This window comes from Lissotriton helveticus, chromosome 12 (genome assembly GCF_964261635.1).
Source record: "Lissotriton helveticus chromosome 12, aLisHel1.1, whole genome shotgun sequence".
NCBI classification, from domain to species: Eukaryota; Metazoa; Chordata; class Amphibia; order Caudata; family Salamandridae; genus Lissotriton; species Lissotriton helveticus.
The window spans coordinates 657,371,290-657,398,193 of NC_136073.1; the positions used below are offsets into that span (position 1 = coordinate 657,371,290).

The 26,904-nt window shown below is 46.5% G+C and overlaps 26 non-coding genes across 26 annotated transcripts; all 26 read left to right on the forward strand.

Moving 5' to 3' along the window:
• The first annotated feature begins 246 nt into the window (after positions 1-246).
• On the forward strand, positions 247-361 carry LOC144800808 (U5 spliceosomal RNA). Its single transcript, XR_013604692.1, has one exon. It is a non-coding gene; the product is annotated as a U5 spliceosomal RNA (small nuclear RNA).
• Positions 362-1,296: 935 nt separating this feature from the next.
• On the forward strand, positions 1,297-1,411 carry LOC144800671 (U5 spliceosomal RNA). The gene has a single exon (XR_013604560.1). It is a non-coding gene; the product is annotated as a U5 spliceosomal RNA (small nuclear RNA).
• A 935-nt stretch (positions 1,412-2,346) lies between these two features.
• Positions 2,347-2,461, forward strand: LOC144801478 (U5 spliceosomal RNA). Its single transcript, XR_013605285.1, has one exon. It is a non-coding gene; the product is annotated as a U5 spliceosomal RNA (small nuclear RNA).
• A 935-nt stretch (positions 2,462-3,396) lies between these two features.
• Positions 3,397-3,511, forward strand: LOC144800356 (U5 spliceosomal RNA). The gene has a single exon (XR_013604266.1). It is a non-coding gene; the product is annotated as a U5 spliceosomal RNA (small nuclear RNA).
• Positions 3,512-4,446: 935 nt separating this feature from the next.
• On the forward strand, positions 4,447-4,561 carry LOC144801479 (U5 spliceosomal RNA). Its single transcript, XR_013605286.1, has one exon. It is a non-coding gene; the product is annotated as a U5 spliceosomal RNA (small nuclear RNA).
• Positions 4,562-5,496: 935 nt separating this feature from the next.
• On the forward strand, positions 5,497-5,611 carry LOC144800357 (U5 spliceosomal RNA). The gene has a single exon (XR_013604267.1). It is a non-coding gene; the product is annotated as a U5 spliceosomal RNA (small nuclear RNA).
• Positions 5,612-6,546: 935 nt separating this feature from the next.
• Positions 6,547-6,661, forward strand: LOC144801480 (U5 spliceosomal RNA). Its single transcript, XR_013605287.1, has one exon. It is a non-coding gene; the product is annotated as a U5 spliceosomal RNA (small nuclear RNA).
• Positions 6,662-7,596: 935 nt separating this feature from the next.
• LOC144800809 (U5 spliceosomal RNA) lies at positions 7,597-7,711 on the forward strand. Its single transcript, XR_013604693.1, has one exon. It is a non-coding gene; the product is annotated as a U5 spliceosomal RNA (small nuclear RNA).
• Positions 7,712-8,646: 935 nt separating this feature from the next.
• Positions 8,647-8,761, forward strand: LOC144800846 (U5 spliceosomal RNA). The gene has a single exon (XR_013604729.1). It is a non-coding gene; the product is annotated as a U5 spliceosomal RNA (small nuclear RNA).
• A 935-nt stretch (positions 8,762-9,696) lies between these two features.
• Positions 9,697-9,811, forward strand: LOC144801481 (U5 spliceosomal RNA). Its single transcript, XR_013605288.1, has one exon. It is a non-coding gene; the product is annotated as a U5 spliceosomal RNA (small nuclear RNA).
• Positions 9,812-10,746: 935 nt separating this feature from the next.
• On the forward strand, positions 10,747-10,861 carry LOC144800358 (U5 spliceosomal RNA). Its single transcript, XR_013604268.1, has one exon. It is a non-coding gene; the product is annotated as a U5 spliceosomal RNA (small nuclear RNA).
• A 935-nt stretch (positions 10,862-11,796) lies between these two features.
• Positions 11,797-11,911, forward strand: LOC144801482 (U5 spliceosomal RNA). The gene has a single exon (XR_013605289.1). It is a non-coding gene; the product is annotated as a U5 spliceosomal RNA (small nuclear RNA).
• Positions 11,912-12,846: 935 nt separating this feature from the next.
• LOC144800084 (U5 spliceosomal RNA) lies at positions 12,847-12,961 on the forward strand. Its single transcript, XR_013604002.1, has one exon. It is a non-coding gene; the product is annotated as a U5 spliceosomal RNA (small nuclear RNA).
• A 935-nt stretch (positions 12,962-13,896) lies between these two features.
• On the forward strand, positions 13,897-14,011 carry LOC144801483 (U5 spliceosomal RNA). The gene has a single exon (XR_013605290.1). It is a non-coding gene; the product is annotated as a U5 spliceosomal RNA (small nuclear RNA).
• A 935-nt stretch (positions 14,012-14,946) lies between these two features.
• On the forward strand, positions 14,947-15,061 carry LOC144801484 (U5 spliceosomal RNA). Its single transcript, XR_013605291.1, has one exon. It is a non-coding gene; the product is annotated as a U5 spliceosomal RNA (small nuclear RNA).
• Positions 15,062-15,996: 935 nt separating this feature from the next.
• LOC144800359 (U5 spliceosomal RNA) lies at positions 15,997-16,111 on the forward strand. The gene has a single exon (XR_013604269.1). It is a non-coding gene; the product is annotated as a U5 spliceosomal RNA (small nuclear RNA).
• Positions 16,112-17,046: 935 nt separating this feature from the next.
• LOC144801485 (U5 spliceosomal RNA) lies at positions 17,047-17,161 on the forward strand. The gene has a single exon (XR_013605292.1). It is a non-coding gene; the product is annotated as a U5 spliceosomal RNA (small nuclear RNA).
• Positions 17,162-18,095: 934 nt separating this feature from the next.
• On the forward strand, positions 18,096-18,210 carry LOC144800085 (U5 spliceosomal RNA). Its single transcript, XR_013604003.1, has one exon. It is a non-coding gene; the product is annotated as a U5 spliceosomal RNA (small nuclear RNA).
• A 935-nt stretch (positions 18,211-19,145) lies between these two features.
• Positions 19,146-19,260, forward strand: LOC144801486 (U5 spliceosomal RNA). The gene has a single exon (XR_013605293.1). It is a non-coding gene; the product is annotated as a U5 spliceosomal RNA (small nuclear RNA).
• A 935-nt stretch (positions 19,261-20,195) lies between these two features.
• On the forward strand, positions 20,196-20,310 carry LOC144800086 (U5 spliceosomal RNA). Its single transcript, XR_013604004.1, has one exon. It is a non-coding gene; the product is annotated as a U5 spliceosomal RNA (small nuclear RNA).
• Positions 20,311-21,245: 935 nt separating this feature from the next.
• On the forward strand, positions 21,246-21,360 carry LOC144800810 (U5 spliceosomal RNA). The gene has a single exon (XR_013604694.1). It is a non-coding gene; the product is annotated as a U5 spliceosomal RNA (small nuclear RNA).
• Positions 21,361-22,295: 935 nt separating this feature from the next.
• LOC144800087 (U5 spliceosomal RNA) lies at positions 22,296-22,410 on the forward strand. Its single transcript, XR_013604005.1, has one exon. It is a non-coding gene; the product is annotated as a U5 spliceosomal RNA (small nuclear RNA).
• A 935-nt stretch (positions 22,411-23,345) lies between these two features.
• On the forward strand, positions 23,346-23,460 carry LOC144800956 (U5 spliceosomal RNA). Its single transcript, XR_013604834.1, has one exon. It is a non-coding gene; the product is annotated as a U5 spliceosomal RNA (small nuclear RNA).
• A 935-nt stretch (positions 23,461-24,395) lies between these two features.
• Positions 24,396-24,510, forward strand: LOC144800088 (U5 spliceosomal RNA). Its single transcript, XR_013604006.1, has one exon. It is a non-coding gene; the product is annotated as a U5 spliceosomal RNA (small nuclear RNA).
• Positions 24,511-25,445: 935 nt separating this feature from the next.
• LOC144800811 (U5 spliceosomal RNA) lies at positions 25,446-25,560 on the forward strand. The gene has a single exon (XR_013604695.1). It is a non-coding gene; the product is annotated as a U5 spliceosomal RNA (small nuclear RNA).
• A 935-nt stretch (positions 25,561-26,495) lies between these two features.
• LOC144800089 (U5 spliceosomal RNA) lies at positions 26,496-26,610 on the forward strand. Its single transcript, XR_013604007.1, has one exon. It is a non-coding gene; the product is annotated as a U5 spliceosomal RNA (small nuclear RNA).
• The last annotated feature ends 294 nt before the right edge of the window (positions 26,611-26,904 follow it).

A 26,904-nucleotide genomic window follows, 5' to 3' on the forward strand; every position in this document is an offset into this window, starting at 1 on the left:
GCCTCCTAATGAGCTGAGGTGTGTACAGAAAAGAATTTGCATATTTCCAGACAGACGCATGGGAACTGTCCACCTTTTTGATTTTCTGTGCTTTGAGCAGAGACTCTGAAAATTGGGCCTGCTTCCCTCACTGGCCTGGTTCTTGTCCTCTTTCTTAGATTTTGAAAATACCTCTCAGGTCCTCACCCTCGCAATGACGGGGTCTTTGATGTGGTGCCACTTACCCCCAGAGAGCCATATTCTAACTTACTCTGGTTTCTCTTCAAAACGAAAAAATCTTTCGCCTTTTACTAAAGATTGCCGTGGAGAGGAACATTTACGAGTTTATTCAATTTTTTTAAGCCTTACCACCGGTGAGGCTGTTTATCTTGTGTTTAAAAGAAAAGCATTAGAAATTGGTGAATATATCTGCGAGTTGTCTGCTGCTGTTTTTTGGGGACATGAGCTTAGGTGTTTTATTCCTGAACTCTCTGCTTGCTCATTTGCATAGACAGAGTGCAGGAGAGGTGCATCATGGGAAAGAGCTTGTGCAGTGCATGAGATTGCTTTTCGTGACTATCTTGGAATTTCACGATAGCAGGCAGTATGTTTTCTCCTCTCTTAATATTCCTGCTGTCAGAGGCCAGACGTCACCCTCCTTTTTCAAGGTGGCACCTAAACTCACGCTGTGCTTTTCATAGGGCTTGCCTGTTATTTGTGCACGTTAGAGGTGCCCCATAGAGGTTGGCCAATCCTGAGTCGGTGCCCTGAGAGGGTGGCCAATCCTGAGTCAGATTCCTCTCAGGTACACTTGAAGCGGCACGCCAGTCCTGTTTCATGTGCCTCTAGCCTAGACAGATATATACTTCCATATTCAGGTTTAATGAAAGTACGTGCGAAAAAGGGACTTAAAGTGCATGGCTATGTGCAGAGCACAGTGGTGGCTCACAGCCTAACGATTGGAAGGATGGTGTGGAAAGCGTAAAATCGCTGGGGGACAAAAGTCCTACAGTGCCACTTCACCTAAAGCCTGATGCACGCTTCCCGTTCCCCTTGCCCAGCAGCCGCAACGCCTCCTAATGAGCTGAGGTGTGTACAGAAAAGAATTTGCATATTCCCAGACAGACGCATGGGAACTGTCCACCTTTTTGATTTTCTGTGCTTTGAGCAGAGACTCTGAAATTTGGGCCTGCTTCCCTTACTGGCCTGGTTCTTGTCCTCTTTCTTAGAGCCTAAAAATACCTCTCAGGTCCTCACCCTCGCAATGACGGGGTCTTTGATGTGGTGCCACTTACCCCCAGAGAGCCATATTCTAACTTACTCTGGTTTCTCTTCAAAACGAAAAAATCTTTCGCCTTTTACTAAAGATTTCTGTGGAGAGGAACATTTACGAGTTTATTCAATTTTTTTAAGCCTTACCACAGGTGAGGCTGTTTATCGTGTGTTTAAAAGAAAAGCATTAGAAATTGGTGAATATATCTGCGAGTTGTCTGCTGCTGTTTTTTGGGGACATGAGCTTAGGTGTTTTATTCCTGAACTCTCTGCTTGCTCATTTGCATTGACAGAGTGCAGGAGAGGTGCATCATGGGAAAGAGCTTGTGCAGTGCATGAGATTGCTTTTCGTGACTATCTTGGAATTTCACGATAGCAGGCAGTATGTTTTCTCCTCTCTTAATATTCCTGCTGTCAGAGGCCAGACGTCACCCTCCTTTTTCAAGGTGGCACCTAGACTCACGCTGTGCTTTTCATAGGGCTTGCCCGTTATTTGTGCACGTTAGAGGTGCCCCATAGAGGTTGGCCAATCCTGAGTCGGTGCCCTGAGAGGGTGGCCAATCCTGAGTCAGATTCCTCTCAGGTACACTTGAAGCGGCACGCCAGTCCTGTTTCATGTGCCTCTAGCCTAGACAGATATATACTTCTATATTCAGGTTTAATGAAAGTACGTGCGAAAAAGGGACTTAAAGTGCATGGCTATGTGCAGAGCACAGTGGTGGCTCACAGCCTATCGATTGGAAGGATGGTGTGGAAAGCGTAAAATCGCTGGGGGACAAAAGTCCTACAGTGTCACTTCACCTAAAGCCTGATGCACGCTTCCCGTTCCCCTTGCCCAGCAGCCGCAACGCCTCCTAATGAGCTGAGGTGTGTACAGAAAAGAATTTGCATATTTCCAGACAGACGCATGGGAACTGTCCACCTTTTTGATTTTCTGTGCTTTGAGCAGAGACTCTGAAAATTGGGCCTGCTTCCCTCACTGGCCTGGTTCTTGTCCTCTTTCTTAGAGCCTAAAAATACCTCTCAGGTCCTCACCCTCGCAATGACGGGGTCTTTGATGTGGTGCCACTTACCCCCAGAGAGCCATATTCTAACTTACTCTGGTTTCTCTTCAAAACGAAAAAATCTTTCGCCTTTTACTAAAGATTTCCGTGGAGAGGAACATTTACGAGTTTATTCAATTTTTTTAAGCCTTACCACAGGTGAGGCTGTTTATCGTGTGTTTAAAAGAAAAGCATTAGAAATTGGTGAATATATCTGCGAGTTGTCTGCTGCTGTTTTTTGGGGACATGAGCTTAGGTGTTTTATTCCTGAACTCTCTGCTTGCTCATTTGCATCGACAGAGTGCAGGAGAGGTGCATCATGGGACAGAGCTTGTGCAGTGCATGAGATTGCTTTTCGTGACTATCTTGGAATTTCACGATAGCAGGCAGTATGTTTTCTCCTCTCTTAATATTCCTGCTGTCAGAGGCCAGACGTCACCCTCCTTTTTCAAGGTGGCACCTAGACTCACGCTGTGCTTTTCATAGGGCTTGCCCGTTATTTGTGCACGTTAGAGGTGCCCCATAGAGGTTGGCCAATCCTGAGTCGGTGCCCTGAGAGGGTGGCCAATCCTGAGTCAGATTCCTCTCAGGTACACTTGAAGCGGCACGCCAGTCCTGTTTCATGTGCCTCTAGCCTAGACAGATATATACTTCTATATTCAGGTTTAATGAAAGTACGTGCGAAAAAGGGACTTAAAGTGCATGGCTATGTGCAGAGCACAGTGGTGGCTCACAGCCTAACGATTGGAAGGATGGTGTGGAAAGCGTAAAATCGCTGGGGTACAAAAGTCCTACAGTGCCACTTCACCTAAAGCCTGATGCACGCTTCCCGTTCCCCTTGCCCAGCAGCCGCAACGCCTCCTAATGAGCTGAGGTGTGTACAGAAAAGAATTTGCATATTCCCAGACAGACGCATGGGAACTGTCCACCTTTTTGATTTTCTGTGCTTTGAGCAGAGACTCTGAAATTTGGGCCTGCTTCCCTCACCGGCCTGGTTCTTGTCCTCTTTCTTAGATTTTGAAAATACCTCTCAGGTCCTCACCCTCGCAATGACGGGGTCTTTGATGTGGTGCCACTTACCCCCAGAGAGCCATATTCTAACTTACTCTGGTTTCTCTTCAAAACGAAAAAATCTTTCGCCTTTTACTAAAGATTTCCGTGGAGAGGAACATTTACGAGTTTATTCAATTTTTTTGAGCCTTACCACCGGTGAGGCTGTTTATTTTGTGTTTAAAAGAAAAGCATTAGAAATTGGTGAATATATCTGCGAGTTGTCTGCTGCTGTTTTTTGGGGACATGAGCTTAGGTGTTTTATTCCTGAACTCTCTGCTTGCTCATTTGTATAGACAGAGTGCAGGAGAGGTGCATCATGGGAAAGAGCTTGTGCAGTGCATGAGATTGCTTTTCGTGACTATCTTGGAATTTCACGATAGCAGGCAGTATGTTTTCTCCTCTCTTAATATTCCTGCTGTCAGAGGCCAGACGTCACCCTCCTTTTTCAAGGTGGCACCTAGACTCACGCTGTGCTTTTCATAGGGCTTGCCCGTTATTTGTGCCCGTTAGAGGTGCCCCATAGAGGTTGGCCAATCCTGAGTCGGTGCCCTGAGAGGGTGGCCAATCCTGAGTCAGATTCCTCTCAGGTACACTTGAAGCGGCACGCCAGTCCTGTTTCATGTGCCTCTAGCCTAGACAGATATATACTTCCATATTCAGGTTTAATGAAAGTACGTGCAAAAAAGGGACTTAAAGTGCATGGCTATGTGCAGAGCACAGTGGTGGCTCACAGCCTAACGATTGGAAGGATGGTGTGGAAAGCGTAAAATCGCTGGGGGACAAAAGTCCTACAGTGTCACTTCACCTAAAGCCTGATGCACGCTTCCCGTTCCCCTTGCCCAGCAGCCGCAACGCCTCCTAATGAGCTGAGGTGTGTACAGAAAAGAATTTGCATATTTCCAGACAGACGCATGGGAACTGTCCACCTTTTTGATTTTCTGTGCTTTGAGCAGAGACTCTGAAAATTGGGCCTGCTTCCCTCACTGGCCTGGTTCTTGTCCTCTTTCTTAGAGCCTAAAAATACCTCTCAGGTCCTCACCCTCGCAATGACGGGGTCTTTGATGTGGTGCCACTTACCCCCAGAGAGCCATATTCTAACTTACTCTGGTTTCTCTTCAAAACGAAAAAATCTTTCGCCTTTTACTAAAGATTTCCGTGGAGAGGAACATTTACGAGTTTATTCAATTTTTTTAAGCCTTACCACAGGTGAGGCTGTTTATCGTGTGTTTAAAAGAAAAGCATTAGAAATTGGTGAATATATCTGCGAGTTGTCTGCTGCTGTTTTTTGGGGACATGAGCTTAGGTGTTTTATTCCTGAACTCTCTGCTTGCTCATTTGCATCGACAGAGTGCAGGAGAGGTGCATCATGGGACAGAGCTTGTGCAGTGCATGAGATTGCTTTTCGTGACTATCTTGGAATTTCACGATAGCAGGCAGTATGTTTTCTCCTCTCTTAATATTCCTGCTGTCAGAGGCCAGACGTCACCCTCCTTTTTCAAGGTGGCACCTAGACTCACGCTGTGCTTTTCATAGGGCTTGCCCGTTATTTGTGCACGTTAGAGGTGCCCCATAGAGGTTGGCCAATCCTGAGTCGGTGCCCTGAGAGGGTGGCCAATCCTGAGTCAGATTCCTCTCAGGTACACTTGAAGCGGCACGCCAGTCCTGTTTCATGTGCCTCTAGCCTAGACAGATATATACTTCTATATTCAGGTTTAATGAAAGTACGTGCGAAAAAGGGACTTAAAGTGCATGGCTATGTGCAGAGCACAGTGGTGGCTCACAGCCTAACGATTGGAAGGATGGTGTGGAAAGCGTAAAATCGCTGGGGTACAAAAGTCCTACAGTGCCACTTCACCTAAAGCCTGATGCACGCTTCCCGTTCCCCTTGCCCAGCAGCCGCAACGCCTCCTAATGAGCTGAGGTGTGTACAGAAAAGAATTTGCATATTCCCAGACAGACGCATGGGAACTGTCCACCTTTTTGATTTTCTGTGCTTTGAGCAGAGACTCTGAAATTTGGGCCTGCTTCCCTCACCGGCCTGGTTCTTGTCCTCTTTCTTAGATTTTGAAAATACCTCTCAGGTCCTCACCCTCGCAATGACGGGGTCTTTGATGTGGTGCCACTTACCCCCAGAGAGCCATATTCTAACTTACTCTGGTTTCTCTTCAAAACGAAAAAATCTTTCGCCTTTTACTAAAGATTTCCGTGGAGAGGAACATTTACGAGTTTATTCAATTTTTTTGAGCCTTACCACCGGTGAGGCTGTTTATTTTGTGTTTAAAAGAAAAGCATTAGAAATTGGTGAATATATCTGCGAGTTGTCTGCTGCTGTTTTTTGGGGACATGAGCTTAGGTGTTTTATTCCTGAACTCTCTGCTTGCTCATTTGTATAGACAGAGTGCAGGAGAGGTGCATCATGGGAAAGAGCTTGTGCAGTGCATGAGATTGCTTTTCGTGACTATCTTGGAATTTCACGATAGCAGGCAGTATGTTTTCTCCTCTCTTAATATTCCTGCTGTCAGAGGCCAGACGTCACCCTCATTTTTCAAGGTGGCACCTAGACTCACGCTGTGCTTTTCATAGGGCTTGCCCGTTATTTGTGCCCGTTAGAGGTGCCCCATAGAGGTTGGCCAATCCTGAGTCGGTGCCCTGAGAGGGTGGCCAATCCTGAGTCAGATTCCTCTCAGGTACACTTGAAGCGGCACGCCAGTCCTGTTTCATGTGCCTCTAGCCTAGACAGATATATACTTCCATATTCAGGTTTAATGAAAGTACGTGCAAAAAAGGGACTTAAAGTGCATGGCTATGTGCAGAGCACAGTGGTGGCTCACAGCCTAACGATTGGAAGGATGGTGTGGAAAGCGTAAAATCGCTGGGGGACAAAAGTCCTACAGTGTCACTTCACCTAAAGCCTGATGCACGCTTCCCGTTCCCCTTGCCCAGCAGCCGCAACGCCTCCTAATGAGCTGAGGTGTGTACAGAAAAGAATTTGCATATTTCCAGACAGACGCATGGGAACTGTCCACCTTTTTGATTTTCTGTGCTTTGAGCAGAGACTCTGAAAATTGGGCCTGCTTCCCTCACTGGCCTGGTTCTTGTCCTCTTTCTTAGAGCCTAAAAATACCTCTCAGGTCCTCACCCTCGCAATGACGGGGTCTTTGATGTGGTGCCACTTACCCCCAGAGAGCCATATTCTAACTTACTCTGGTTTCTCTTCAAAACGAAAAAATCTTTCGCCTTTTACTAAAGATTTCCGTGGAGAGGAACATTTACGAGTTTATTCAATTTTTTTAAGCCTTACCACAGGTGAGGCTGTTTATCGTGTGTTTAAAAGAAAAGCATTAGAAATTGGTGAATATATCTGCGAGTTGTCTGCTGCTGTTTTTTGGGGACATGAGCTTAGGTGTTTTATTCCTGAACTCTCTGCTTGCTCATTTGCATCGACAGAGTGCAGGAGAGGTGCATCATGGGACAGAGCTTGTGCAGTGCATGAGATTGCTTTTCGTGACTATCTTGGAATTTCACGATAGCAGGCAGTATGTTTTCTCCTCTCTTAATATTCCTGCTGTCAGAGGCCAGACGTCACCCTCCTTTTTCAAGGTGGCACCTAGACTCACGCTGTGCTTTTCATAGGGCTTGCCCGTTATTTGTGCACGTTAGAGGTGCCCCATAGAGGTTGGCCAATCCTGAGTCGGTGCCCTGAGAGGGTGGCCAATCCTGAGTCAGATTCCTCTCAGGTACACTTGAAGCGGCACGCCAGTCCTGTTTCATGTGCCTCTAGCCTAGACAGATATATACTTCTATATTCAGGTTTAATGAAAGTACGTGCGAAAAAGGGACTTAAAGTGCATGGCTATGTGCAGAGCACAGTGGTGGCTCACAGCCTATCGATTGGAAGGATGGTGTGGAAAGCGTAAAATCGCTGGGGGACAAAAGTCCTACAGTGTCACTTCACCTAAAGCCTGATGCACGCTTCCCGTTCCCCTTGCCCAGCAGCCGCAACGCCTCCTAATGAGCTGAGGTGTGTACAGAAAAGAATTTGCATATTTCCAGACAGACGCATGGGAACTGTCCACCTTTTTGATTTTCTGTGCTTTGAGCAGAGACTCTGAAAATTGGGCCTGCTTCCCTTACTGGCCTGGTTCTTGTCCTCTTTCTTAGATTTTGAAAATACCTCTCAGGTCCTCACCCTCGCAATGACGGGGTCTTTGATGTGGTGCCACTTACCCCCAGAGAGCCATATTCTAACTTACTCTGGTTTCTCTTCAAAACGAAAAAATCTTTCGCCTTTTACTAAAGATTGCCGTGGAGAGGAACATTTACGAGTTTATTCAATTTTTTTAAGCCTTACCACCGGTGAGGCTGTTTATCTTGTGTTTAAAAGAAAAGCATTAGAAATTGGTGAATATATCTGCGAGTTGTCTGCTGCTGTTTTTTGGGGACATGAGCTTAGGTGTTTTATTCCTGAACTCTCTGCTTGCTCATTTGCATAGACAGAGTGCAGGAGAGGTGCATCATGGGAAAGAGCTTGTGCAGTGCATGAGATTGCTTTTCGTGACTATCTTGGAATTTCACGATAGCAGGCAGTATGTTTTCTCCTCTCTTAATATTCCTGCTGTCAGAGGCCAGACGTCACCCTCCTTTTTCAAGGTGGCACCTAAACTCACGCTGTGCTTTTCATAGGGCTTGCCTGTTATTTGTGCACGTTAGAGGTGCCCCATAGAGGTTGGCCAATCCTGAGTCGGTGCCCTGAGAGGGTGGCCAATCCTGAGTCAGATTCCTCTCAGGTACACTTGAAGCGGCACGCCAGTCCTGTTTCATGTGCCTCTAGCCTAGACAGATATATACTTCCATATTCAGGTTTAATGAAAGTACGTGCGAAAAAGGGACTTAAAGTGCATGGCTATGTGCAGAGCACAGTGGTGGCTCACAGCCTAACGATTGGAAGGATGGTGTGGAAAGCGTAAAATCGCTGGGGGACAAAAGTCCTACAGTGCCACTTCACCTAAAGCCTGATGCACGCTTCCCGTTCCCCTTGCCCAGCAGCCGCAACGCCTCCTAATGAGCTTAGGTGTGTACAGAAAAGAATTTGCATATTCCCAGACAGACGCATGGGAACTGTCCACCTTTTTGATTTTCTGTGCTTTGAGCAGAGACTCTGAAATTTGGGCCTGCTTCCCTTACTGGCCTGGTTCTTGTCCTCTTTCTTAGAGCCTAAAAATACCTCTCAGGTCCTCACCCTCGCAATGACGGGGTCTTTGATGTGGTGCCACTTACCCCCAGAGAGCCATATTCTAACTTACTCTGGTTTCTCTTCAAAACGAAAAAAGCTTTCGCCTTTTACTAAAGATTTCCGTGGAGAGGAACATTTACGAGTTTATTCAATTTTTTTAAGCCTTACCACAGGTGAGGCTGTTTATCGTGTGTTTAAAAGAAAAGCATTAGAAATTGGTGAATATATCTGCGAGTTGTCTGCTGCTGTTTTTTGGGGACATGAGCTTAGGTGTTTTATTCCTGAACTCTCTGCTTGCTCATTTGCATTGACAGAGTGCAGGAGAGGTGCATCATGGGAAAGAGCTTGTGCAGTGCATGAGATTGCTTTTCGTGACTATCTTGGAATTTCACGATAGCAGGCAGTATGTTTTCTCCTCTCTTAATATTCCTGCTGTCAGAGGCCAGACGTCACCCTCATTTTTCAAGGTGGCACCTAGACTCACGCTGTGCTTTTCATAGGGCTTGCCCGTTATTTGTGCACGTTAGAGGTGCCCCATAGAGGTTGGCCAATCCTGAGTCGGTGCCCTGAGAGGGTGGCCAATCCTGAGTCAGATTCCTCTCAGGTACACTTGAAGCGGCACGCCAGTCCTGTTTCATGTGCCTCTAGCCTAGACAGATATATACTTCTATATTCAGGTTTAATGAAAGTACATGCGAAAAAGGGACTTAAAGTGCATGGCTATGTGCAGAGCACAGTGGTGGCTCACAGCCTATCGATTGGAAGGATGGTGTGGAAAGCGTAAAATCGCTGGGGGACAAAAGTCCTACAGTGTCACTTCACCTAAAGCCTGATGCACGCTTCCCGTTCCCCTTGCCCAGCAGCCGCAACGCCTCCTAATGAGCTGAGGTGTGTACAGAAAAGAATTTGCATATTTCCAGACAGACGCATGGGAACTGTCCACCTTTTTGATTTTCTGTGCTTTGAGCAGAGACTCTGAAAATTGGGCCTGCTTCCCTCACTGGCCTGGTTCTTGTCCTCTTTCTTAGAGCCTAAAAATACCTCTCAGGTCCTCACCCTCGCAATGACGGGGTCTTTGATGTGGTGCCACTTACCCCCAGAGAGCCATATTCTAACTTACTCTGGTTTCTCTTCAAAACGAAAAAATCTTTCGCCTTTTACTAAAGATTTCCGTGGAGAGGAACATTTACGAGTTTATTCAATTTTTTTAAGCCTTACCACAGGTGAGGCTGTTTATCGTGTGTTTAAAAGAAAAGCATTAGAAATTGGTGAATATATCTGCGAGTTGTCTGCTGCTGTTTTTTGGGGACATGAGCTTAGGTGTTTTATTCCTGAACTCTCTGCTTGCTCATTTGCATCGACAGAGTGCAGGAGAGGTGCATCATGGGACAGAGCTTGTGCAGTGCATGAGATTGCTTTTCGTGACTATCTTGGAATTTCACGATAGCAGGCAGTATGTTTTCTCCTCTCTTAATATTCCTGCTGTCAGAGGCCAGACGTCACCCTCCTTTTTCAAGGTGGCACCTAGACTCACGCTGTGCTTTTCATAGGGCTTGCCCGTTATTTGTGCACGTTAGAGGTGCCCCATAGAGGTTGGCCAATCCTGAGTCGGTGCCCTGAGAGGGTGGCCAATCCTGAGTCAGATTCCTCTCAGGTACACTTGAAGCGGCACGCCAGTCCTGTTTCATGTGCCTCTAGCCTAGACAGATATATACTTCTATATTCAGGTTTAATGAAAGTACGTGCGAAAAAGGGACTTAAAGTGCATGGCTATGTGCAGAGCACAGTGGTGGCTCACAGCCTAACGATTGGAAGGATGGTGTGGAAAGCGTAAAATCGCTGGGGTACAAAAGTCCTACAGTGCCACTTCACCTAAAGCCTGATGCACGCTTCCCGTTCCCCTTGCCCAGCAGCCGCAACGCCTCCTAATGAGCTGAGGTGTGTACAGAAAAGAATTTGCATATTCCCAGACAGACGCATGGGAACTGTCCACCTTTTTGATTTTCTGTGCTTTGAGCAGAGACTCTGAAATTTGGGCCTGCTTCCCTCACCGGCCTGGTTCTTGTCCTCTTTCTTAGATTTTGAAAATACCTCTCAGGTCCTCACCCTCGCAATGACGGGGTCTTTGATGTGGTGCCACTTACCCCCAGAGAGCCATATTCTAACTTACTCTGGTTTCTCTTCAAAACGAAAAAATCTTTCGCCTTTTACTAAAGATTTCCGTGGAGAGGAACATTTACGAGTTTATTCAATTTTTTTGAGCCTTACCACCGGTGAGGCTGTTTATTTTGTGTTTAAAAGAAAAGCATTAGAAATTGGTGAATATATCTGCGAGTTGTCTGCTGCTGTTTTTTGGGGACATGAGCTTAGGTGTTTTATTCCTGAACTCTCTGCTTGCTCATTTGTATAGACAGAGTGCAGGAGAGGTGCATCATGGGAAAGAGCTTGTGCAGTGCATGAGATTGCTTTTCGTGACTATCTTGGAATTTCACGATAGCAGGCAGTATGTTTTCTCCTCTCTTAATATTCCTGCTGTCAGAGGCCAGACGTCACCCTCCTTTTTCAAGGTGGCACCTAGACTCACGCTGTGCTTTTCATAGGGCTTGCCCGTTATTTGTGCCCGTTAGAGGTGCCCCATAGAGGTTGGCCAATCCTGAGTCGGTGCCCTGAGAGGGTGGCCAATCCTGAGTCAGATTCCTCTCAGGTACACTTGAAGCGGCACGCCAGTCCTGTTTCATGTGCCTCTAGCCTAGACAGATATATACTTCTATATTCAGGTTTAATGAAAGTACGTGCGAAAAAGGGACTTAAAGTGCATGGCTATGTGCAGAGCACAGTGGTGGCTCACAGCCTATCGATTGGAAGGATGGTGTGGAAAGCGTAAAATCGCTGGGGGACAAAAGTCCTACAGTGTCACTTCACCTAAAGCCTGATGCACGCTTCCCGTTCCCCTTGCCCAGCAGCCGCAACGCCTCCTAATGAGCTGAGGTGTGTACAGAAAAGAATTTGCATATTTCCAGACAGACGCATGGGAACTGTCCACCTTTTTGATTTTCTGTGCTTTGAGCAGAGACTCTGAAAATTGGGCCTGCTTCCCTCACTGGCCTGGTTCTTGTCCTCTTTCTTAGAGCCTAAAAATACCTCTCAGGTCCTCACCCTCGCAATGACGGGGTCTTTGATGTGGTGCCACTTACCCCCAGAGAGCCATATTCTAACTTACTCTGGTTTCTCTTCAAAACGAAAAAATCTTTCGCCTTTTACTAAAGATTTCCGTGGAGAGGAACATTTACGAGTTTATTCAATTTTTTTAAGCCTTACCACAGGTGAGGCTGTTTATCGTGTGTTTAAAAGAAAAGCATTAGAAATTGGTGAATATATCTGCGAGTTGTCTGCTGCTGTTTTTTGGGGACATGAGCTTAGGTGTTTTATTCCTGAACTCTCTGCTTGCTCATTTGCATCGACAGAGTGCAGGAGAGGTGCATCATGGGACAGAGCTTGTGCAGTGCATGAGATTGCTTTTCGTGACTATCTTGGAATTTCACGATAGCAGGCAGTATGTTTTCTCCTCTCTTAATATTCCTGCTGTCAGAGGCCAGACGTCACCCTCCTTTTTCAAGGTGGCACCTAGACTCACGCTGTGCTTTTCATAGGGCTTGCCCGTTATTTGTGCACGTTAGAGGTGCCCCATAGAGGTTGGCCAATCCTGAGTCGGTGCCCTGAGAGGGTGGCCAATCCTGAGTCAGATTCCTCTCAGGTACACTTGAAGCGGCACGCCAGTCCTGTTTCATGTGCCTCTAGCCTAGACAGATATATACTTCTATATTCAGGTTTAATGAAAGTACGTGCGAAAAAGGGACTTAAAGTGCATGGCTATGTGCAGAGCACAGTGGTGGCTCACAGCCTAACGATTGGAAGGATGGTGTGGAAAGCGTAAAATCGCTGGGGTACAAAAGTCCTACAGTGCCACTTCACCTAAAGCCTGATGCACGCTTCCCGTTCCCCTTGCCCAGCAGCCGCAACGCCTCCTAATGAGCTGAGGTGTGTACAGAAAAGAATTTGCATATTCCCAGACAGACGCATGGGAACTGTCCACCTTTTTGATTTTCTGTGCTTTGAGCAGAGACTCTGAAATTTGGGCCTGCTTCCCTCACCGGCCTGGTTCTTGTCCTCTTTCTTAGATTTTGAAAATACCTCTCAGGTCCTCACCCTCGCAATGACGGGGTCTTTGATGTGGTGCCACTTACCCCCAGAGAGCCATATTCTAACTTACTCTGGTTTCTCTTCAAAACGAAAAAATCTTTCGCCTTTTACTAAAGATTTCCGTGGAGAGGAACATTTACGAGTTTATTCAATTTTTTTAAGCCTTACCACCGGTGAGGCTGTTTATTTTGTGTTTAAAAGAAAAGCATTAGAAATTGGTGAATATATCTGCGAGTTGTCTGCTGCTGTTTTTTGGGGACATGAGCTTAGGTGTTTTATTCCTGAACTCTCTGCTTGCTCATTTGCATAGACAGAGTGCAGGAGAGGTGCATCATGGGAAAGAGCTTGTGCAGTGCATGAGATTGCTTTTCGTGACTATCTTGGAATTTCACGATAGCAGGCAGTATGTTTTCTCCTCTCTTAATATTCCTGCTGTCAGAGGCCAGACGTCACCCTCCTTTTTCAAGGTGGCACCTAGACTCACGCTGTGCTTTTCATAGGGCTTGCCTGTTATTTGTGCACGTTAGAGGTGCCCCATAGAGGTTGGCCAATCCTGAGTCGGTGCCCTGAGAGGGTGGCCAATCCTGAGTCAGATTCCTCTCAGGTACACTTGAAGCGGCACGCCAGTCCTGTTTCATGTGCCTCTAGCCTAGACAGATATATACTTCCATATTCAGGTTTAATGAAAGTACGTGCGAAAAAGGGACTTAAAGTGCATGGCTATGTGCAGAGCACAGTGGTGGCTCACAGCCTAACGATTGGAAGGATGGTGTGGAAAGCGTAAAATCGCTGGGGGACAAAAGTCCTACAGTGTCACTTCACCTAAAGCCTGATGCACGCTTCCCGTTCCCCTTGCCCAGCAGCCGCAACGCCTCCTAATGAGCTGAGGTGTGTACAGAAAAGAATTTGCATATTTCCAGACAGACGCATGGGAACTGTCCACCTTTTTGATTTTCTGTGCTTTGAGCAGAGACTCTGAAAATTGGGCCTGCTTCCCTCACTGGCCTGGTTCTTGTCCTCTTTCTTAGAGCCTAAAAATACCTCTCAGGTCCTCACCCTCGCAATGACGGGGTCTTTGATGTGGTGCCACTTACCCCCAGAGAGCCATATTCTAACTTACTCTGGTTTCTCTTCAAAACGAAAAAATCTTTCGCCTTTTACTAAAGATTTCCGTGGAGAGGAACATTTACGAGTTTATTCAATTTTTTTAAGCCTTACCACAGGTGAGGCTGTTTATCGTGTGTTTAAAAGAAAAGCATTAGAAATTGGTGAATATATCTGCGAGTTGTCTGCTGCTGTTTTTTGGGGACATGAGCTTAGGTGTTTTATTCCTGAACTCTCTGCTTGCTCATTTGCATTGACAGAGTGCAGGAGAGGTGCATCATGGGAAAGAGCTTGTGCAGTGCATGAGATTGCTTTTCGTGACTATCTTGGAATTTCACGATAGCAGGCAGTATGTTTTCTCCTCTCTTAATATTCCTGCTGTCAGAGGCCAGACGTCACCCTCCTTTTTCAAGGTGGCACCTAGACTCACGCTGTGCTTTTCATAGGGCTTGCCCGTTATTTGTGCACGTTAGAGGTGCCCCATAGAGGTTGGCCAATCCTGAGTCGGTGCCCTGAGAGGGTGGCCAATCCTGAGTCAGATTCCTCTCAGGTACACTTGAAGCGGCACGCCAGTCCTGTTTCATGTGCCTCTAGCCTAGACAGATATATACTTCTATATTCAGGTTTAATGAAAGTACGTGCGAAAAAGGGACTTAAAGTGCATGGCTATGTGCAGAGCACAGTGGTGGCTCACAGCCTATCGATTGGAAGGATGGTGTGGAAAGCGTAAAATCGCTGGGGGACAAAAGTCCTACAGTGTCACTTCACCTAAAGCCTGATGCACGCTTCCCGTTCCCCTTGCCCAGCAGCCGCAACGCCTCCTAATGAGCTGAGGTGTGTACAGAAAAGAATTTGCATATTTCCAGACAGACAGATGGGAACTGTCCACCTTTTTGATTTTCTGTGCTTTGAGCAGAGACTCTGAAAATTGGGCCTGCTTCCCTCACTGGCCTGGTTCTTGTCCTCTTTCTTAGAGCCTAAAAATACCTCTCAGGTCCTCACCCTCGCAATGACGGGGTCTTTGATGTGGTGCCACTTACCCCCAGAGAGCCATATTCTAACTTACTCTGGTTTCTCTTCAAAACGAAAAAATCTTTCGCCTTTTACTAAAGATTTCCGTGGAGAGGAACATTTACGAGTTTATTCAATTTTTTTAAGCCTTACCACAGGTGAGGCTGTTTATCGTGTGTTTAAAAGAAAAGCATTAGAAATTGGTGAATATATCTGCGAGTTGTCTGCTGCTGTTTTTTGGGGACATGAGCTTAGGTGTTTTATTCCTGAACTCTCTGCTTGCTCATTTGCATCGACAGAGTGCAGGAGAGGTGCATCATGGGACAGAGCTTGTGCAGTGCATGAGATTGCTTTTCGTGACTATCTTGGAATTTCACGATAGCAGGCAGTATGTTTTCTCCTCTCTTAATATTCCTGCTGTCAGAGGCCAGACGTCACCCTCCTTTTTCAAGGTGGCACCTAGACTCACGCTGTGCTTTTCATAGGGCTTGCCCGTTATTTGTGCACGTTAGAGGTGCCCCATAGAGGTTGGCCAATCCTGAGTCGGTGCCCTGAGAGGGTGGCCAATCCTGAGTCAGATTCCTCTCAGGTACACTTGAAGCGGCACGCCAGTCCTGTTTCATGTGCCTCTAGCCTAGACAGATATATACTTCTATATTCAGGTTTAATGAAAGTACGTGCGAAAAAGGGACTTAAAGTGCATGGCTATGTGCAGAGCACAGTGGTGGCTCACAGCCTAACGATTGGAAGGATGGTGTGGAAAGCGTAAAATCGCTGGGGTACAAAAGTCCTACAGTGCCACTTCACCTAAAGCCTGATGCACGCTTCCCGTTCCCCTTGCCCAGCAGCCGCAACGCCTCCTAATGAGCTGAGGTGTGTACAGAAAAGAATTTGCATATTCCCAGACAGACGCATGGGAACTGTCCACCTTTTTGATTTTCTGTGCTTTGAGCAGAGACTCTGAAATTTGGGCCTGCTTCCCTCACCGGCCTGGTTCTTGTCCTCTTTCTTAGATTTTGAAAATACCTCTCAGGTCCTCACCCTCGCAATGACGGGGTCTTTGATGTGGTGCCACTTACCCCCAGAGAGCCATATTCTAACTTACTCTGGTTTCTCTTCAAAACGAAAAAATCTTTCGCCTTTTACTAAAGATTTCCGTGGAGAGGAACATTTACGAGTTTATTCAATTTTTTTGAGCCTTACCACCGGTGAGGCTGTTTATTTTGTGTTTAAAAGAAAAGCATTAGAAATTGGTGAATATATCTGCGAGTTGTCTGCTGCTGTTTTTTGGGGACATGAGCTTAGGTGTTTTATTCCTGAACTCTCTGCTTGCTCATTTGTATAGACAGAGTGCAGGAGAGGTGCATCATGGGAAAGAGCTTGTGCAGTGCATGAGATTGCTTTTCGTGACTATCTTGGAATTTCACGATAGCAGGCAGTATGTTTTCTCCTCTCTTAATATTCCTGCTGTCAGAGGCCAGACGTCACCCTCCTTTTTCAAGGTGGCACCTAGACTCACGCTGTGCTTTTCATAGGGCTTGCCCGTTATTTGTGCCCGTTAGAGGTGCCCCATAGAGGTTGGCCAATCCTGAGTCGGTGCCCTGAGAGGGTGGCCAATCCTGAGTCAGATTCCTCTCAGGTACACTTGAAGCGGCACGCCAGTCCTGTTTCATGTGCCTCTAGCCTAGACAGATATATACTTCTATATTCAGGTTTAATGAAAGTACGTGCGAAAAAGGGACTTAAAGTGCATGGCTATGTGCAGAGCACAGTGGTGGCTCACAGCCTATCGATTGGAAGGATGGTGTGGAAAGCGTAAAATCGCTGGGGGACAAAAGTCCTACAGTGTCACTTCACCTAAAGCCTGATGCACGCTTCCCGTTCCCCTTGCCCAGCAGCCGCAACGCCTCCTAATGAGCTGAGGTGTGTACAGAAAAGAATTTGCATATTTCCAGACAGACGCATGGGAACTGTCCACCTTTTTGATTTTCTGTGCTTTGAGCAGAGACTCTGAAAATTGGGCCTGCTTCCCTCACTGGCCTGGTTCTTGTCCTCTTTCTTAGAGCCTAAAAATACCTCTCAGGTCCTCACCCTCGCAATGACGGGGTCTTTGATGTGGTGCCACTTACCCCCAGAGAGCCATATTCTAACTTACTCTGGTTTCTCTTCAAAACGAAAAAATCTTTCGCCTTTTACTAAAGATTTCCGTGGAGAGGAACATTTACGAGTTTATTCAATTTTTTTAAGCCTTACCACAGGTGAGGCTGTTTATCGTGTGTTTAAAAGAAAAGCATTAGAAATTGGTGAATATATCTGCGAGTTGTCTGCTGCTGTTTTTTGGGGACATGAGCTTAGGTGTTTTATTCCTGAACTCTCTGCTTGCTCATTTGCATCGACAGAGTGCAGGAGAGGTGCATCATGGGACAGAGCTTGTGCAGTGCATGAGATTGCTTTTCGTGACTATCTTGGAATTTCACGATAGCAGGCAGTATGTTTTCTCCTCTCTTAATATTCCTGCTGTCAGAGGCCAGACGTCACCCTCCTTTTTCAAGGTGGCACCTAGACTCACGCTGTGCTTTTCATAGGGCTTGCCCGTTATTTGTGCACGTTAGAGGTGCCCCATAGAGGTTGGCCAATCCTGAGTCGGTGCCCTGAGAGGGTGGCCAATCCTGAGTCAGATTCCTCTCAGGTACACTTGAAGCGGCACGCCAGTCCTGTTTCATGTGCCTCTAGCCTAGACAGATATATACTTCTATATTCAGGTTTAATGAAAGTACGTGCGAAAAAGGGACTTAAAGTGCATGGCTATGTGCAGAGCACAGTGGTGGCTCACAGCCTAACGATTGGAAGGATGGTGTGGAAAGCGTAAAATCGCTGGGGTACAAAAGTCCTACAGTGCCACTTCACCTAAAGCCTGATGCACGCTTCCCGTTCCCCTTGCCCAGCAGCCGCAACGCCTCCTAATGAGCTGAGGTGTGTACAGAAAAGAATTTGCATATTCCCAGACAGACGCATGGGAACTGTCCACCTTTTTGATTTTCTGTGCTTTGAGCAGAGACTCTGAAATTTGGGCCTGCTTCCCTCACCGGCCTGGTTCTTGTCCTCTTTCTTAGATTTTGAAAATACCTCTCAGGTCCTCACCCTCGCAATGACGGGGTCTTTGATGTGGTGCCACTTACCCCAGAGAGCCATATTCTAACTTACTCTGGTTTCTCTTCAAAACGAAAAAATCTTTCGCCTTTTACTAAAGATTTCCGTGGAGAGGAACATTTACGAGTTTATTCAATTTTTTTAAGCCTTACCACCGGTGAGGCTGTTTATTTTGTGTTTAAAAGAAAAGCATTAGAAATTGGTGAATATATCTGCGAGTTGTCTGCTGCTGTTTTTTGGGGACATGAGCTTAGGTGTTTTATTCCTGAACTCTCTGCTTGCTCATTTGCATAGACAGAGTGCAGGAGAGGTGCATCATGGGAAAGAGCTTGTGCAGTGCATGAGATTGCTTTTCGTGACTATCTTGGAATTTCACGATAGCAGGCAGTATGTTTTCTCCTCTCTTAATATTCCTGCTGTCAGAGGCCAGACGTCACCCTCCTTTTTCAAGGTGGCACCTAGACTCACGCTGTGCTTTTCATAGGGCTTGCCTGTTATTTGTGCACGTTAGAGGTGCCCCATAGAGGTTGGCCAATCCTGAGTCGGTGCCCTGAGAGGGTGGCCAATCCTGAGTCAGATTCCTCTCAGGTACACTTGAAGCGGCACGCCAGTCCTGTTTCATGTGCCTCTAGCCTAGACAGATATATACTTCCATATTCAGGTTTAATGAAAGTACGTGCGAAAAAGGGACTTAAAGTGCATGGCTATGTGCAGAGCACAGTGGTGGCTCACAGCCTAACGATTGGAAGGATGGTGTGGAAAGCGTAAAATCGCTGGGGGACAAAAGTCCTACAGTGTCACTTCACCTAAAGCCTGATGCACGCTTCCCGTTCCCCTTGCCCAGCAGCCGCAACGCCTCCTAATGAGCTGAGGTGTGTACAGAAAAGAATTTGCATATTTCCAGACAGACGCATGGGAACTGTCCACCTTTTTGATTTTCTGTGCTTTGAGCAGAGACTCTGAAAATTGGGCCTGCTTCCCTCACTGGCCTGGTTCTTGTCCTCTTTCTTAGAGCCTAAAAATACCTCTCAGGTCCTCACCCTCGCAATGACGGGGTCTTTGATGTGGTGCCACTTACCCCCAGAGAACCATATTCTAACTTACTCTGGTTTCTCTTCAAAACGAAAAAATCTTTCGCCTTTTACTAAAGATTTCCGTGGAGAGGAACATTTACGAGTTTATTCAATTTTTTTAAGCCTTACCACAGGTGAGGCTGTTTATCGTGTGTTTAAAAGAAAAGCATTAGAAATTGGTGAATATATCTGCGAGTTGTCTGCTGCTGTTTTTTGGGGACATGAGCTTAGGTGTTTTATTCCTGAACTCTCTGCTTGCTCATTTGCATCGACAGAGTGCAGGAGAGGTGCATCATGGGACAGAGCTTGTGCAGTGCATGAGATTGCTTTTCGTGACTATCTTGGAATTTCACGATAGCAGGCAGTATGTTTTCTCCTCTCTTAATATTCCTGCTGTCAGAGGCCAGACGTCACCCTCCTTTTTCAAGGTGGCACCTAGACTCACGCTGTGCTTTTCATAGGGCTTGCCCGTTATTTGTGCACGTTAGAGGTGCCCCATAGAGGTTGGCCAATCCTGAGTCGGTGCCCTGAGAGGGTGGCCAATCCTGAGTCAGATTCCTCTCAGGTACACTTGAAGCGGCACGCCAGTCCTGTTTCATGTGCCTCTAGCCTAGACAGATATATACTTCTATATTCAGGTTTAATGAAAGTACGTGCGAAAAAGGGACTTAAAGTGCATGGCTATGTGCAGAGCACAGTGGTGGCTCACAGCCTAACGATTGGAAGGATGGTGTGGAAAGCGTAAAATCGCTGGGGTACAAAAGTCCTACAGTGCCACTTCACCTAAAGCCTGATGCACGCTTCCCGTTCCCCTTGCCCAGCAGCCGCAATGCCTCCTAATGAGCTGAGGTGTGTACAGAAAAGAATTTGCATATTCCCAGACAGACGCATGGGAACTGTCCACCTTTTTGATTTTCTGTGCTTTGAGCAGAGACTCTGAAATTTGGGCCTGCTTCCCTCACCGGCCTGGTTCTTGTCCTCTTTCTTAGATTTTGAAAATACCTCTCAGGTCCTCACCCTCGCAATGACGGGGTCTTTGATGTGGTGCCACTTACCCCCAGAGAGCCATATTCTAACTTACTCTGGTTTCTCTTCAAAACGAAAAAATCTTTCGCCTTTTACTAAAGATTTCCGTGGAGAGGAACATTTACGAGTTTATTCAATTTTTTTAAGCCTTACCACCGGTGAGGCTGTTTATTTTGTGTTTAAAAGAAAAGCATTAGAAATTGGTGAATATATCTGCGAGTTGTCTGCTGCTGTTTTTTGGGGACATGAGCTTAGGTGTTTTATTCCTGAACTCTCTGCTTGCTCATTTGTATAGACAGAGTGCAGGAGAGGTGCATCATGGGAAAGAGCTTGTGCAGTGCATGAGATTGCTTTTCGTGACTATCTTGGAATTTCACGATAGCAGGCAGTATGTTTTCTCCTCTCTTAATATTCCTGCTGTCAGAGGCCAGACGTCACCCTCCTTTTTCAAGGTGGCACCTAGACTCACGCTGTGCTTTTCATAGGGCTTGCCCGTTATTTGTGCCCGTTAGAGGTGCCCCATAGAGGTTGGCCAATCCTGAGTCGGTGCCCTGAGAGGGTGGCCAATCATGAGTCAGATTCCTCTCAGGTACACTTGAAGCGGCACGCCAGTCCTGTTTCATGTGCCTCTAGCCTAGACAGATATATACTTCTATATTCAGGTTTAATGAAAGTACGTGCGAAAAAGGGACTTAAAGTGCATGGCTATGTGCAGAGCACAGTGGTGGCTCACAGCCTATCGATTGGAAGGATGGTGTGGAAAGCGTAAAATCGCTGGGGGACAAAAGTCCTACAGTGTCACTTCACCTAAAGCCTGATGCACGCTTCCCGTTCCCCTTGCCCAGCAGCCGCAACGCCTCCTAATGAGCTGAGGTGTGTACAGAAAAGAATTTGCATATTTCCAGACAGACGCATGGGAACTGTCCACCTTTTTGATTTTCTGTGCTTTGAGCAGAGACTCTGAAAATTGGGCCTGCTTCCCTCACTGGCCTGGTTCTTGTCCTCTTTCTTAGATTTTGAAAATACCTCTCAGGTCCTCACCCTCGCAATGACGGGGTCTTTGATGTGGTGCCACTTACCCCCAGAGAGCCATATTCTAACTTACTCTGGTTTCTCTTCAAAACGAAAAAATCTTTCGCCTTTTACTAAAGATTGCCGTGGAGAGGAACATTTACGAGTTTATTCAATTTTTTTAAGCCTTACCACCGGTGAGGCTGTTTATCTTGTGTTTAAAAGAAAAGCATTAGAAATTGGTGAATATATCTGCGAGTTGTCTGCTGCTGTTTTTTGGGGACATGAGCTTAGGTGTTTTATTCCTGAACTCTCTGCTTGCTCATTTGCATAGACAGAGTGCAGGAGAGGTGCATCATGGGAAAGAGCTTGTGCAGTGCATGAGATTGCTTTTCGTGACTATCTTGGAATTTCACGATAGCAGGCAGTATGTTTTCTCCTCTCTTAATATTCCTGCTGTCAGAGGCCAGACGTCACCCTCCTTTTTCAAGGTGGCACCTAGACTCACGCTGTGCTTTTCATAGGGCTTGCCTGTTATTTGTGCACGTTAGAGGTGCCCCATAGAGGTTGGCCAATCCTGAGTCGGTGCCCTGAGAGGGTGGCCAATCCTGAGTCAGATTCCTCTCAGGTACACTTGAAGCGGCACGCCAGTCCTGTTTCATGTGCCTCTAGCCTAGACAGATATATACTTCCATATTCAGGTTTAATGAAAGTACGTGCGAAAAAGGGACTTAAAGTGCATGGCTATGTGCAGAGCACAGTGGTGGCTCACAGCCTAACGATTGGAAGGATGGTGTGGAAAGCGTAAAATCGCTGGGGGACAAAAGTCCTACAGTGCCACTTCACCTAAAGCCTGATGCACGCTTCCCGTTCCCCTTGCCCAGCAGCCGCAACGCCTCCTAATGAGCTGAGGTGTGTACAGAAAAGAATTTGCATATTCCCAGACAGACGCATGGGAACTGTCCACCTTTTTGATTTTCTGTGCTTTGAGCAGAGACTCTGACATTTGGGCCTGCTTCCCTCACTGGCCTGGTTCTTGTCCTCTTTCTTAGAGCCTAAAAATACCTCTCAGGTCCTCACCCTCGCAATGACGGGGTCTTTGATGTGGTGCCACTTACCCCCAGAGAGCCATATTCTAACTTACTCTGGTTTCTCTTCAAAACGAAAAAATCTTTCGCCTTTTACTAAAGATTTCCGTGGAGAGGAACATTTACGAGTTTATTCAATTTTTTTAAGCCTTACCACCGGTGAGGCTGTTTATTTTGTGTTTAAAAGAAAAGCATTAGAAATTGGTGAATATATCTGCGAGTTGTCTGCTGCTGTTTTTTGGGGACATGAGCTTAGGTGTTTTATTCCTGAACTCTCTGCTTGCTCATTTGTATAGACAGAGTGCAGGAGAGGTGCATCATGGGAAAGAGCTTGTGCAGTGCATGAGATTGCTTTTCGTGACTATCTTGGAATTTCACGATAGCAGGCAGTATGTTTTCTCCTCTCTTAATATTCCTGCTGTCAGAGGCCAGACGTCACCCTCCTTTTTCAAGGTGGCACCTAGACTCACGCTGTGCTTTTCATAGGGCTTGCCCGTTATTTGTGCCCGTTAGAGGTGCCCCATAGAGGTTGGCCAATCCTGAGTCGGTGCCCTGAGAGGGTGGCCAATCATGAGTCAGATTCCTCTCAGGTACACTTGAAGCGGCACGCCAGTCCTGTTTCATGTGCCTCTAGCCTAGACAGATATATACTTCTATATTCAGGTTTAATGAAAGTACGTGCGAAAAAGGGACTTAAAGTGCATGGCTATGTGCAGAGCACAGTGGTGGCTCACAGCCTATCGATTGGAAGGATGGTGTGGAAAGCGTAAAATCGCTGGGGGACAAAAGTCCTACAGTGTCACTTCACCTAAAGCCTGATGCACGCTTCCCGTTCCCCTTGCCCAGCAGCCGCAACGCCTCCTAATGAGCTGAGGTGTGTACAGAAAAGAATTTGCATATTTCCAGACAGACGCATGGGAACTGTCCACCTTTTTGATTTTCTGTGCTTTGAGCAGAGACTCTGAAAATTGGGCCTGCTTCCCTCACTGGCCTGGTTCTTGTCCTCTTTCTTAGATTTTGAAAATACCTCTCAGGTCCTCACCCTCGCAATGACGGGGTCTTTGATGTGGTGCCACTTACCCCCAGAGAGCCATATTCTAACTTACTCTGGTTTCTCTTCAAAACGAAAAAATCTTTCGCCTTTTCCTAAAGATTGCCGTGGAGAGGAACATTTACGAGTTTATTCAATTTTTTTAAGCCTTACCACCGGTGAGGCTGTTTATCTTGTGTTTAAAAGAAAAGCATTAGAAATTGGTGAATATATCTGCGAGTTGTCTGCTGCTGTTTTTTGGGGACATGAGCTTAGGTGTTTTATTCCTGAACTCTCTGCTTGCTCATTTGCATAGACAGAGTGCAGGAGAGGTGCATCATGGGAAAGAGCTTGTGCAGTGCATGAGATTGCTTTTCGTGACTATCTTGGAATTTCACGATAGCAGGCAGTATGTTTTCTCCTCTCTTAATATTCCTGCTGTCAGAGGCCAGACGTCACCCTCCTTTTTCAAGGTGGCACCTAGACTCACGCTGTGCTTTTCATAGGGCTTGCCTGTTATTTGTGCACGTTAGAGGTGCCCCATAGAGGTTGGCCAATCCTGAGTCGGTGCTCTGAGAGGGTGGCCAATCCCGAGTCAGATTCCTCTCAGGTACACTTGAAGCGGCACGCCAGTCCTGTTTCATGTGCCTCTAGCCTAGACAGATATATACTTCCATATTCAGGTTTAATGAAAGTACGTGCGAAAAAGGGACTTAAAGTGCATGGCTATGTGCAGAGCACAGTGGTGGCTCACAGCCTAACGATTGGAAGGATGGTGTGGAAAGCGTAAAATCGTTGGGGTACAAAAGTCCTACAGTGCCACTTCATCTAAAGCCTGATGCACGCTTCCCGTTCCCCTTGCCCAGCAGCCGCAACGCCTCCTAATGAGCTGAGGTGTGTACAGAAAAGAATTTGCATATTCCCAGACAGACGCATGGGAACTGTCCACCTTTTTGATTTTCTGTGCTTTGAGCAGAGACTCTGAAATTTGGGCCTGCTTCCCTCACCGGCCTGGTTCTTGTCCTCTTTCTTAGATTTTGAAAATACCTCTCAGGTCCTCACCCTCGCAATGACGGGGTCTTTGATGTGGTGCCACTTACCCCCAGAGAGCCATATTCTAACTTACTCTGGTTTCTCTTCAAAACGAAAAAATCTTTCGCCTTTTACTAAAGATTTCCGTGGAGAGGAACATTTACGAGTTTATTCAATTTTTTTAAGCCTTACCACCGGTGAGGCTGTTTATTTTGTGTTTAAAAGAAAAGCATTAGAAATTGGTGAATATATCTGCGAGTTGTCTGCTGCTGTTTTTTGGGGACATGAGCTTAGGTGTTTTATTCCTGAACTCTCTGCTTGCTCATTTGTATAGACAGAGTGCAGGAGAGGTGCATCATGGGAAAGAGCTTGTGCAGTGCATGAGATTGCTTTTCGTGACTATCTTGGAATTTCACGATAGCAGGCAGTATGTTTTCTCCTCTCTTAATATTCCTGCTGTCAGAGGCCAGACGTCACCCTCCTTTTTCAAGGTGGCACCTAGACTCACGCTGTGCTTTTCATAGGGCTTGCCCGTTATTTGTGCCCGTTAGAGGTGCCCCATAGAGGTTGGCCAATCCTGAGTCGGTGCCCTGAGAGGGTGGCCAATCATGAGTCAGATTCCTCTCAGGTACACTTGAAGCGGCACGCCAGTCCTGTTTCATATGCCTCTAGCCTAGACAGATATATACTTCTATATTCAGGTTTAATGAAAGTACGTGCGAAAAAGGGACTTAAAGTGCATGGCTATGTGCAGAGCACAGTGGTGGCTCACAGCCTATCGATTGGAAGGATGGTGTGGAAAGCGTAAAATCGCTGGGGGACAAAAGTCCTACAGTGTCACTTCACCTAAAGCCTGATGCACGCTTCCCGTTCCCCTTGCCCAGCAGCCGCAACGCCTCCTAATGAGCTGAGGTGTGTACAGAAAAGAATTTGCATATTTCCAGACAGACGCATGGGAACTGTCCACCTTTTTGATTTTCTGTGCTTTGAGCAGAGACTCTGAAAATTGGGCCTGCTTCCCTCACTGGCCTGGTTCTTGTCCTCTTTCTTAGATTTTGAAAATACCTCTCAGGTCCTCACCCTCGCAATGACGGGGTCTTTGATGTGGTGCCACTTACCCCCAGAGAGCCATATTCTAACTTACTCTGGTTTCTCTTCAAAACGAAAAAATCTTTCGCCTTTTACTAAAGATTGCCGTGGAGAGGAACATTTACGAGTTTATTCAATTTTTTTAAGCCTTACCACCGGTGAGGCTGTTTATCTTGTGTTTAAAAGAAAAGCATTAGAAATTGGTGAATATATCTGCGAGTTGTCTGCTGCTGTTTTTTGGGGACATGAGCTTAGGTGTTTTATTCCTGAACTCTCTGCTTGCTCATTTGCATAGACAGAGTGCAGGAGAGGTGCATCATGGGAAAGAGCTTGTGCAGTGCATGAGATTGCTTTTCGTGACTATCTTGGAATTTCACGATAGCAGGCAGTATGTTTTCTCCTCTCTTAATATTCCTGCTGTCAGAGGCCAGACGTCACCCTCCTTTTTCAAGGTGGCACCTAGACTCACGCTGTGCTTTTCATAGGGCTTGCCTGTTATTTGTGCACGTTAGAGGTGCCCCATAGAGGTTGGCCAATCCTGAGTCGGTGCCCTGAGAGGGTGGCCAATCCTGAGTCAGATTCCTCTCAGGTACACTTGAAGCGGCACGCCAGTCCTGTTTCATGTGCCTCTAGCCTAGACAGATATATACTTCCATATTCAGGTTTAATGAAAGTATGTGCGAAAAAGGGACTTAAAGTGCATGGCTATGTGCAGAGCACAGTGGTGGCTCACAGCCTAACGATTGGAAGGATGGTGTGGAAAGCGTAAAATCGCTGGGGGACAAAAGTCCTACAGTGCCACTTCACCTAAAGCCTGATGCACGCTTCCCGTTCCCCTTGCCCAGCAGCCGCAACGCCTCCTAATGAGCTGAGGTGTGTACAGAAAAGAATTTGCATATTCCCAGACAGACGCATGGGAACTGTCCACCTTTTTGATTTTCTGTGCTTTGAGCAGAGACTCTGACATTTGGGCCTGCTTCCCTCACTGGCCTGGTTCTTGTCCTCTTTCTTAGAGCCTAAAAATACCTCTCAGGTCCTCACCCTCGCAATGACGGGGTCTTTGATGTGGTGCCACTTACCCCCAGAGAGCCATATTCTAACTTACTCTGGTTTCTCTTCAAAACGAAAAAATCTTTCGCCTTTTACTAAAGATTTCCGTGGAGAGGAACATTTACGAGTTTATTCAATTTTTTTAAGCCTTACCACCGGTGAGGCTGTTTATTTTGTGTTTAAAAGAAAAGCATTAGAAATTGGTGAATATATCTGCGAGTTGTCTGCTGCTGTTTTTTGGGGACATGAGCTTAGGTGTTTTATTCCTGAACTCTCTGCTTGCTCATTTGTATAGACAGAGTGCAGGAGAGGTGCATCATGGGAAAGAGCTTGTGCAGTGCATGAGATTGCTTTTCGTGACTATCTTGGAATTTCACGATAGCAGGCAGTATGTTTTCTCCTCTCTTAATATTCCTGCTGTCAGAGGCCAGACGTCACCCTCCTTTTTCAAGGTGGCACC